We start from the raw sequence: 10,902 nt of genomic DNA, 5'->3' as shown, positions 1-10,902 counted from the left end.
GGTCAAGGTCATGGTGATCTTGGTGCCCACCGCAAAATTTCTTTTAAATGAAGGGCAAAATATCCTTTTTCAAAAATATCCATATTCGTGTACACAAGGATTAAATCAGAAAGCTTTGGTGTTAAAGTTGTTTTTTTTTTTTTTTTCGGAGCTCGGTTAAAAGTTTCCCCAGCTTTCAGTTTTTGTGCTAAGCTATGCTAAACACTTCCAGGACATGTTCATGTCTTCTCCTCTGATTCTGGGTAGTATGGCCAACAGGGTGTCAAATTTAAAACTGTTTTGGTCTGTTTTTTGGTTAGATGAACTCTGAAACAAACTGCTATGGTCAGCAAACATTTCCCTACATCGCGCAGCTACAGAGCAAAACTAAAACTTGCAGCGAAAAAAAGCCAAAACGTCGGCAATTTTCTTTGCTTTTGTAAGCAGTTTTTTCACCTTGAAGACAAGATAAGCCGCTGCGGTGCAGCTGACTCAGCGCGGAGAGGCATGATGGCGGCGATGATGGTGCGTTCACTTCAGTGTTGTGTCACAGCGTGGGGGCGGAGTTTCTCGGGTTTCAGAGGTTGTTCGACGACGAGTTTCCACTGACAGGTAAAGGAGCGGACCGTGACTCACTTTTGCTTTTGGTGTGAACTGTTCCTTTAATTCTTTATTTTTCCATGAACTCACACTGAATTCAAGACCTGAAACCTCAAACTCAGAATCTGGTTAAAATTCAGGAGACGAAAAGTTCCCTTTTCTATCCGCCTTTTTTCCTCGACATTTTTATGTTCTCTGATTTTCAGCGTTTTTCTTTTTTCTCGTCGTCTTCTTTCCTCTCTAGTTTTCGGTGCTTCTGTCCTGTATCCTCTAATCCTTAAATTTCCTCTTCTCATCTCCCTCTTTTCTTCACATCCAACTTTCACTTCTTTTTCTCCTGTTTTATTACGTTGATATCTTCCTGACCTTACCTCACTTTTTCTTTCTCGTGCTTTTTCCTTTTCTTTCTTTCCTATTTTTTACCTTTGATTTCCTTCCTTACCTTTTTGAACCTCTTTACTTTCCTTACCTTTCCTTTCTTCCTTGCCTGTCTTCTTTCCTTTCCTTTCTTCCCTCTCCCTGTTAACAAATTATGAAATACATTTTTAAAAAGCATATAAACAAGAACTGAAATTATTAAAAACGCCAAACCCATCCATCAAAACTTAAATTAAATGTAACTAAACCCAAACAATGCTGTTTCTTTTCATAGTATTTTTTAAAGATACTTTTTACTCATTATTGTTGTTGTATTCTTACATTTACATTTGTTTTATGTTAATACACTATCATCGCTTGTTGACTTTGTATTTAAATATATTTTATGCACTAAATGGTGGAAAAAAGGCCTTAAAAACATAAATGCATCACAGAAAGTATGTTCAGTACAGTCACACGTTGTTGCACTAAACCTTGACCAGCAGAGGGAGACAACACTTTAAACTTGCAGCTCACTGATGAGAAACCAAAACCAGTCATCATTTTAAGAGCAAATTCAAGTTTATTTCACTACAAATTTTTTTTGACAAATCCACATAAATATAGCTAAAATAATTTATATAAAAATATCTTCCTTTATACTGTTGTAAATTAAATATATCAATGTACTTTTAACACTGCTACAGTGAATACTCAAATATACAATAAATATTTTCTGAAAAATAACTTATTTGTAAATAAGCTACATTAATACATGTGTAAAACATTTAAAACACTAATCAATACTTCAAAAAAATACTATTCAAATTTGTTTTAGAAGCTCCTCCTCAGACAGCTGTGGATGATGATGACGATCAAGGCTCAGTGTTGTCAATTTTTACCTGTTTTCACTGAAAAATATGTAATTTAATATAATTTTTTAAGTTACAGATCAGTTTGAACAGATTTTAAAGTGGATTTTTGGGGCCAATAAACATAAAAAACTTGTGTCCTAATACTTTACAGCTCAGTCAATGCTTCAAGAGGAGAAAAATAAAGATAAAAATTAAAAATAAATTTAGTTGCAATGCAGATTTCCTCTCAGTAATTGGTGGAATAATAAGTTATGGAAGTATGTTTGTGCTGAAAAAAAAAATCATTTTAACTAATTTTGAAAAATCAGATTTCTAAAATAAAAACTGAAAGTAATGTTGATGATGTCAATACTGATAACGATAATTAGGCTCTCCATGACGATGCTCTACAGGACGTGGTGCTGAGCCAGCTCATCGATCCACCGGAGGATGAAGGTGAACTCTCCGACGGCCTTCAGCGCTCCTTCGTCTCTGCGTTTCTGCAGACAGACAGTCACAGTTAGTATTATTAGCATAATTATAGGGATAATGTGACAGTACGTGGTGTTAATTAATAAACAAAGTATATAATTTCCTCTGACCCAGAGCAGCTGCAATAATAGTAGTCACACAACCTGTAAATGTTTACCTTTTTGATTTTTCGTTCGAGTTTTTTGATGAGTTTGGACCATTTTGAAGGTTTAGAGGAAGAAACCTGAAAACAAAGAACATAAAAAACAGATTATTGAGTGTGTATTTGTATTCTGTGTGTGTTTTGTTCTCCGTCCCCTCTGCTGTCACATTTCGTCGGCGATATGCCACGAACCGGCTCGCGTCAAAACCTCCACGTGCAGGTGTGTACTCACGCAGTGCAGCAGAGTGTGTTGGATTCGGTGCAGCAGGTCGTTGTAGTGGAGGGGAAGTAGTTTCTGGACGACCTCTCTACTGAACACACTCCTTTGATACACATCAATCAGCTCCCGCATCTCCAGCCAGCCAACCACACGCTGAGGAAGAGAGAGCGCGTTTACACGGAGGCATCGGACCGCCTTAAGATGGATTTGCTTGTTTTAGCTCAAATTCAAGGAAGCACAGAATACATTTTTATAATATCAGACATCCAAGTCACGGCGACAAGTTCACAGCTTCATCGCAAAGCAGGAGATAAAAATCTCATGCAGCAGCTCCGCATGTAAAAAAAACTCAGGCGATAGAGATGTGTCAGTTAGGCTCGGGCGATGTCCATTTTTTCATACCATCGAACCTTCAATGATTGTCACTGTGGTATACGTACGGTACGTGATGGTATCGGTGTTACGTTTTTCAGTCAACTCAATACACAATACACTCACGAGACGTCAACAAAAGGTAATATTCTTACACCTATTTTCCTTATTAAACAGAGAAAGACAACCATACACCTTCAAACATGCACTTTATCACAATGTGCAATTATCCAAATGCAACTGGAATCATTTTTTTTTAAACCACTGAGTTTGCATCTTGTTTATACTGTTTTTATTGTTATCTTTGCTTTATTCATCTTGTACATATATTGCTCTGATATCCATTTGCTGCTAGAATAATGCAAATTTCACCGTTGTGGGACTAATAAAGGATCGTCTTATCTTATCTCAAATTCACGTGTCTCTCTTTTATTGAAAATAAGGCTTCTGTGGAACCTGTTTGTTTTTTGTTTTGTTTTGTTTTGGGCAGACTGACGGAGTGAGCAGCGCAGCGCTGCTCAGCTGCGGCACATCTAGAGAAATGGAGTCTCGCCAGTTTTTTCCATGTGATGCACACAGTTTCCAGCAAAACAGACAGTAAAATAATCCTATTGACATTACACCACCTCTTTTTACAGTTTCAATGCTTTATCAAACGTGAGGACAAACATATTTATCTGTTTCTGTTTCAAAATAAAAGCCCTCTGACAACGTTTCTGTTGACAGAATCCCTTCAGTGATTGACACTTTAACTGTGAAATATTTGCAGGACTGTGCAGCTCTGCAGCAGCGCCGCAACAACAAACGAGGCCCGGGCGTGACCTCCGGGGCACGTGATACACACTGCATGCAAAACATCCACAATCCAGCTTCTCTAGTGTGAAGTTAATGCAAAGATTAGGGTCCATATTTGTGCAATATTTAAAATGTCACTGTCTGGATTTCTATACAATACTCTCAATACTTCTATACAAGAGCTGTTAGTGCATCGCAGAAATCTTCAAAAGTTAGTTCAAACATCAGAGTTATAAACTGCAGCAGCAACATCAAGTCGACTTTCTGTTTTAATAATTAATCCATTTAATAATTCTTTTTTTTTTTTTTGTTTCAAACTTTGTTTAAAACATCAAGAAGTTTTGAATCCACAGTTCCTCTGTGAAATCCGTCATACGCGGCCGCTGTCACGTATAAGGGGCTTTTCTTAACACTATGGCTCCATAACACGCCTGCATCGCCTTGGATTGGAAATAATGACAGCAAGTGCGGGGGCTGCAATAGAAATGAAGCTGCTAATGTTTTAAACACCGATCGCCATGGTTACCGGGATGTTATCACCAGTGGAAACACAGTCATCTCACAATTGTATTTTATCAACAACATTTAAAAATATCGCTTTAGTTTTACAAAAATCTGTAATGGAAACCCGCTCACTATTTGCTTCCAAAGTGCACAGTTTTTTTGTCTAACCTGTGCAGATTTAGCGACCGTAAAAGTCGCAAATATTTTGTAAATCCGCCTCTTAGTCATTTACACAAAGATTACACTGATGGCTTTTAATAACAATGAGTTTAAACAACACTGTTACATTTGGAAGCTTTTTGTTAAACACCAAAAATAAGTTATTGCTTTGCTTCAGCAGTAGTAGCATTTATTTTGGGACACAGACAAAGAGCCTTTATGAGAGGAAACCTATTGATTACAGAAGCTGCATAAATCAAACACCCTGTGGGCTAAAAACGAAACACTGGGATTCTTTGGAGGAACTGAAATACTTCCTTGAAAACAAACGTGCTCGCTCGGCTCGACAGGTACGTCAGCCGTAAAGTGTTTGGAAACACCTGTGAGTGGGTCTGAGATGTTAATGATTGCTGGAAAAATTCCTGAAGGTGTGGCGGTGGTTTCAGTTTTACGGTAGACGTGGTTCTGTGTCGTTATTACAGCGTTAGATCTGACATGGCAAACGTGTGGTTGCGGTTGAGGTAAACCAGGCGGGCACCGTTTTGGCAGGAGGCTGAAACCTCAGCAAAAGAGTCACTTCCACTTTTGCTCTCCAGCACCAAACCCCATTCAAAAAATGACACGTTTTCACCGGATGCACGAACACAACACGGCTTTTTTTTCTGCGGCATTAACAGATTTTGATAAACAGGTTTTCTGACCTCAGAGCATTTGGTGCAGAACTTCGGCAGCAGTCTCTGTCGTCTGGAGGATTTTTCTTCTTTCTGCGGATAAAAACATCAAACTTATGAGCCTTTTTTTAATTAATCATCATTAAACTTTTGACATTTGAGCAAATAGGCTTGATTACTTTTAGTCGGCATCAGAGCAGAAAAAGAAATTTATAAAAAAGTTACAAGGAAATTACCTGAAAATAAGCAACAAAAAAGAAACAAGAAAATTACCTTAAGAAAGTTCTTAAAAAAAGACGAAAAATCTTTTTTTTTGTAATAATGTTAAAAAATATTATTTTCTGGACATTTCTCCCTAGTTTTTTGATAATATCATAAAACGCAAATATTCACATACATTTCTTGCTGCCCTTTACTTTTTTAAAAATTTATTTAACCTACATTAAAAAAAACAAACAGAAATGAGCAACAAAAAAGAATTATTACACAAATATGAGCAAGAAATTAGAAAAAAAGTAAAAAAAAAAAAAAAAAAGGAAACAACCTGGAAAAGTGCTTTAAAATTATAATTGCACAACATTTTAAATAATAATAATAAAATGATAAATGATATATCTATTATAATATGATATGCTATAAATATGTTTTTCCCTGCCGTTTTTTCCTTTTTTTCCCCCCTAAAAATTCTTTCCTAACTTTTTAAAAAATAATTTTCTAAATCTAAATTTTTATTTTTTTTTTTGCATTATGTGGAATATTTTTTTTACCAAGTTGCTCAATGCTTTTTTTTTTAACCTGTTTTGGGTTTTTTTTTATTGAAAGAAATCAAACCAATTTTCTCGTAGTTCAGCTGATTTGAAAACAGGTAAAAGCCGTCAAAGTAAAAGTGATGTCGCTCCAGGTTTTAAAGGGTTAATGTACTTTGACGCAGTGGTAGTAAAGTATTAGTACTGATAGTACTATTATACTGATAGTACTGATATTTGCAGTTTTAGTATGTAACTTATGTTTTACTTCTTCCAGCAGTGAAGTAAAAAACGCTTTGTGTGTTTTCGGTCAGAAAGTCTTTGATCTGATCAGACGCTTTGATCTGGTTTTAAAAGACTTTCACTTCCTGTCGACTGAATATCAGCTGAGTCACAGTACGACTCATCAATATGTATTATTGATACGGATGAGAAAATCTGACATGTATAAATATGAATAAAACTGATCAGATAAAACACTTAAAACACTGAACAGATCAATAACAAAATAACGGTCTGAATAAATAGGCAGAATCAGTATTTCAACTTTTATTCTGAAAGAACTGATTCTGCTTATTGATTCAGACTATTATTCTTATTGATCTGCAGCCACCACTGATGTGATGATACTGATCAGTGTAGACTTTAATAGGAATTACATATTGATCCTTTTTGTCTGCATTCATAACAAATAAAGCAACAATAATCAATCATTAATGTTTGTTTGATTGATCATTAATTGTTATCAATTTATGGTAAACTGATGTTTTGACTGCTGAAACATTTAATAAATGTTGACCTCTAATTGATAATTAACACGAAATACCAATTAATAAACTAATCAATAGGTGTTATTGATCTTTAACCATAGACAGACAATAGCAAAAATATTGATTAATGGGCTAATCAATAAAACCTTTTATTTTTAATGAGTGGTAAACCAACATTGATTGGCAGAATAATCAGAAATTGGCATTTTTGATCGGCAGACAAATCAATGAAAATAATTATTGATCTTTGATAGACTGATAGTAAACTGATTTATTGATTAGCAGTTTAATCAGTGCTGACGGTTATTTGCAAACTAATCAGTAAAAAGATTTCATTGATCTTTAACTGCAGTTATTATTGATCGGAAACCGATCATTGATCTTGAGTTGATCATCAGTCTAACAAACTAGTTATTGATCATCAGTTTTTGATCTTACCGGCAGCTTGTTGATCAGCTGTTTGGTCCGGCTCCACAGCTCTCGGATCAGCTCAGTGGGGATCTCCTGCCGGCAGGTGAGCCCTCGATCAGCCGTCGCCGTGGCAACGTGGCCCTCGGCGATGGCGAGGGCTGATGAGCAGAGCGAGAGCAGACGTCCTGACGAGGAGGAGAAACATCTTCAACTGCAGCAGGGGCTCCTCTGCCACATTTATACATCCTCCTCTCCTCCCCCTCTCCTCTCCTCCCCCCTCTCCTCTCTCCTCTCCTCTCCTCCTCTCCTGTTTCAGAAATTTCCTAAAATCATTGAGTCACCGCCGCGACTTTCCAAGGAGTCTCTCCTGCTGATGTCACCTTTTCTCCTCCTCTTTTTCATCTTTTCTTTCTTTATTTTCTGATCCTGTTTTCTCCCCCTGCTGGCTCTGCTCCTTGTTCGCTCCTTTTCTCTCCTTTCTTCTGCCTCCTCTTTTTTCCTCTGCTCCTTTTTGTTTTATTTTCTCCTTTCTCACTTTTATTTTTTCATGTCATTACTCCCCCTTTCTTTTTTCTCCTCTTTTTTCTGTTTTCAGTGTTTTCTCTTCTTTCTTTTGTTGTTCTTCTCTTTTCTCCTCTTTATTTTCTCTTCTGCTCCTTTCCCTCCTTCTTTTTCTTTTTTTGTATTTTCTCTTTTTTTTTTCTTCTATTGTCATCCGTCTATTTTCTCCTTCTCTTTTCTGAATCCCTCCTTCTCGTCCTTTTCTCTATTTTTCTTTATTTTCTCCTCTTTTCTCCTCTGCTCCTGCTCCTTTCCCTACTTCTTTCTTTTTTTGTTGTATTTTCTCCTCTCCTTTCTTCTGTCGTCGTCCATCTATTTTCTCCTTCTGTTTCTACCCTTTTTTCTGCGTCCTCCTTCTCCTCTTTTTCTCCTTTTCTTTCTTTTCTTCTCCTCTTTCTCCTCCTGATGTCTCTCTCTTGTTTCTCTATTCTCCTCTTTTTTCCTCTATCGCTTTTTTGTGCCTTTCCCTTTTTTCTGTATTTTTCCTCCTTCTCCTTCTTTCTCCTCTCTCCTTCTCCTTAATTTAATTTCCCTTTTTCTACTTCTCTATTCTGTCACTCATCTTTCCTGCATCCCTCCTTCTCCTCCTTTCCTTTTCCGTCTCTTTTCTTTCTTTTTTCTCATCCTGTCTCTCCTCCTCGTTTCCTCCTGTCTTCTCATGTCGTCTTTTGCTCTCTCTTTATCTTCTCCTCCTCTTTTGTCCCCGCTCTCTCCTCCTTTATTCCGCTTTTTTCCTTTTTTTCCTTTCTTTAATTATCCTCTATTTTTCTCCTCTATTTTTTTCTTTTCTTTCTTGTGTTTTATGCTCCTCTTTTTTCATCTGCTCCATCCATCCTCTCATTTCTCCTTTTCTCCTTCTTTCTTTTATTGTCCTCCCTCTGTCTCTTCTTTCCTGCATCCCTCCTTCTCCTCCTTTTCTCCTATTTTCTTTTTCTTCTGTCCTTTCCCCCTACTTTCTCTTCTCTTTTCTTTTAGTTTCTCCTGTTTCTTCTGTCATCCCTTCTTATTCACCTCCTTTCTTTTCCCACTTATTTTCTCCTCCTGTCTTCAACTTTCTTCTATTGTCAGCTTTCCTCTCGTTCCTCCTCCTTTCTCTCCTACTCTTCTCCTCCTGGCCTCCTTTCTTTGTTTTTCATCCCTCCTTAGTTTCTCCTTTTCTCCTTGTACCTCTCCTACTTTTGTCCCTTGTTTTCTCTCATCCTTTTCTCCTCCTCTCTCCTTTTCTTTTTTACAGAAAAGGATTTTGGCCAATTTTTTATCCATTACGCACGTCGAGAAAAAAGTTGAGAAAAAAGTCGAAATATCGAGAAAAAAGTCGAGAATAATGTTAAAATTCAATGTCGGGATTATCGTCGAAGTTTCAAGAATAAAGTTGAAATAAAATTTCGAGAATAAATGTGACCAAAAATGCCTTTTGAAGATGAACTAAAGAAATCGTTCTATCGATTCGAAATTATTCGACTGTTTTCTCGTCATCGTATTTCAATTATTTCTCCTACATGGCCCTAATCCTCCTCCATACTTTTTCTCCTATTCCTGTTTTCTTTCATCCTTTCTTTTCCCCTCTTTCTTCGTCCACCTTTTTACCGCGCGGCTCTCCTCTCTTTTCTTCTTTTCTTCCTCCTTCGGTCTAATCTCCTTCTCTCTTCATTTCTTTCCATTTTCTCCTTTCCTCCTTTTTTTTTTTTCTTTCTCCTCCTCGTCTCCTTTCTTTCTCCTGTTTTCCTTTCTTTTCTTTGTCCTCGTTCTCCTTTTTCCTTTCTTCTATTCTTGGTTTTCTTCCATCGTTCCTCTTTTTTCTCCTCTTTCCTCATCTTTCTTTCTTTCCTCCTGTTTGTTTTCATCTTTTTCTCGCCTCCTTCCTCCTACTTTCCTCCTCTCCTTTCCTTATCTCCTCTACTCCTCTCCTCTGCTCCTCTCTCCTTGTGACAATGTTATCCTCCTCCATTCGCCTCCTTCTCCTCCTCATTGGCTTTTCCTTTTTCCTCTCCTCTTATCCACTTCTCTCCTTTTTCTTTTCGTTCCTCTTATTCTTCACCTCCTCTCTCGTCTCCTCTCTCGTCTCCTCTCCCTGGCAGTGATGATGTCACTTCCTGTCGGTTTTAACGGGTCGGTTTGGGCACAACCTGGTTTTGGTGTGTCGATGCGCAGTCAGATAAACTAGGTTGCGGCTTCGGTTCGACACAGTCGAGGAAACAATGAGTCGGCAGATTTGTTTCCCACCTTGGCAGGTTTCAGAAAGTGCCGAGTCGTTCCAACCCAGATTAAAGACGATGTCAGCACCACAGAAGAAGACAACGACGAACACCGGCTGCTGCTTCTGAGTCAAAAAAACAAAAAAGTTCTGGAGACGAAGATGATGAGTGTGTGTGTGTGTGTGTGTGTGTGAGAGAGTGTGTGAGTGTGTGTGTGTGTGTGTGTGTGTGTGTGTGTGTGTGAGAGTGAGAGTGTGTGTGTGTGTGTGTGTGTGTGTGTGTGTGTGTGTGTGTGTGTGTGTGTATTGTACTTCCTGGAAGGCAGAACAGTAAACAGGGTCAAGCAGCCGCACCGACAATACACGGACTGTCTCACTGTCTGTCTGTCTGTCTGTCTGACTGTCTGTCTGTCTGACTGTCTGTCTGACTAACTGTCTGTCTGTCTGTCTGTCTGTCTGACTGTCTGTCTGTCTGACTAACTGTCTGTCTGTCTGTCTGTCTGTCTGTCTGTCTGTCTGTCTGTCTGACTAACTGTCTGTCTGACTAACTGTCTGTCTGTCTGTCTGTCTGTCTGTCTGACTAACTGTCTGTCTGTCTGTCTGTCTGTCTGTCTGACTAACTGTCTGTCTGTCTGTCTGTCTGTCTGTCTGACTAACTGTCTGTCTGTCTGACTGTCTGTCTGTCTGTCTGACTAACTGTCTGTCTGTCTGTCTGTCTGTCTGTCTGTCTGACTAACTGTCTGTCTGTCTGACTAACTGTCTGTCTGTCTGTCTGTCTGTCTGTCTGACTGTCTGTCTGTCTGTCTGACTAACTGTCTGTCTGTCTGTCTGTCTGTCTGTCTGACTGTCTGTCTGTCTGTCTGACTAACTGTCTGTCTGTCTGACTAACTGTCTGTCTGTCTGTCTGTCTGTCTGTCTGTCTGACTAACTGTCTGTCTGTCTGTCTGTCTGTCTGTCTGTCTGACTGTCTGTCTGTCTGTCTGACTAACTGTCTGTCTGTCTGACTAACTGTCTGTCTGTCTGTCTGTCTGTCTGTCTGTCTGTCTGTCTGTCTGACTAACTGTCTGTCTGTCTG

The 10,902-nt window shown here is 38.4% G+C and overlaps 1 pseudogene; it reads right to left on the bottom strand.

Annotated features, from left to right (window-relative positions):
• Nucleotides 1-1,823: 1,823 nt before the first annotated feature.
• On the bottom strand, nt 1,824-9,581 carry LOC121961681 (annotated as a pseudogene).
• Nucleotides 9,582-10,902: the final 1,321 nt, after the last annotated feature.

This window comes from Plectropomus leopardus, chromosome 22 (assembly GCF_008729295.1).
Source record: "Plectropomus leopardus isolate mb chromosome 22, YSFRI_Pleo_2.0, whole genome shotgun sequence".
Taxonomy (NCBI): domain Eukaryota; kingdom Metazoa; phylum Chordata; class Actinopteri; order Perciformes; family Serranidae; genus Plectropomus; species Plectropomus leopardus.
The sequence above is the reverse complement of the archived record's forward strand: the minus strand, read 5'-3'. Positions and strand labels throughout refer to the sequence as shown.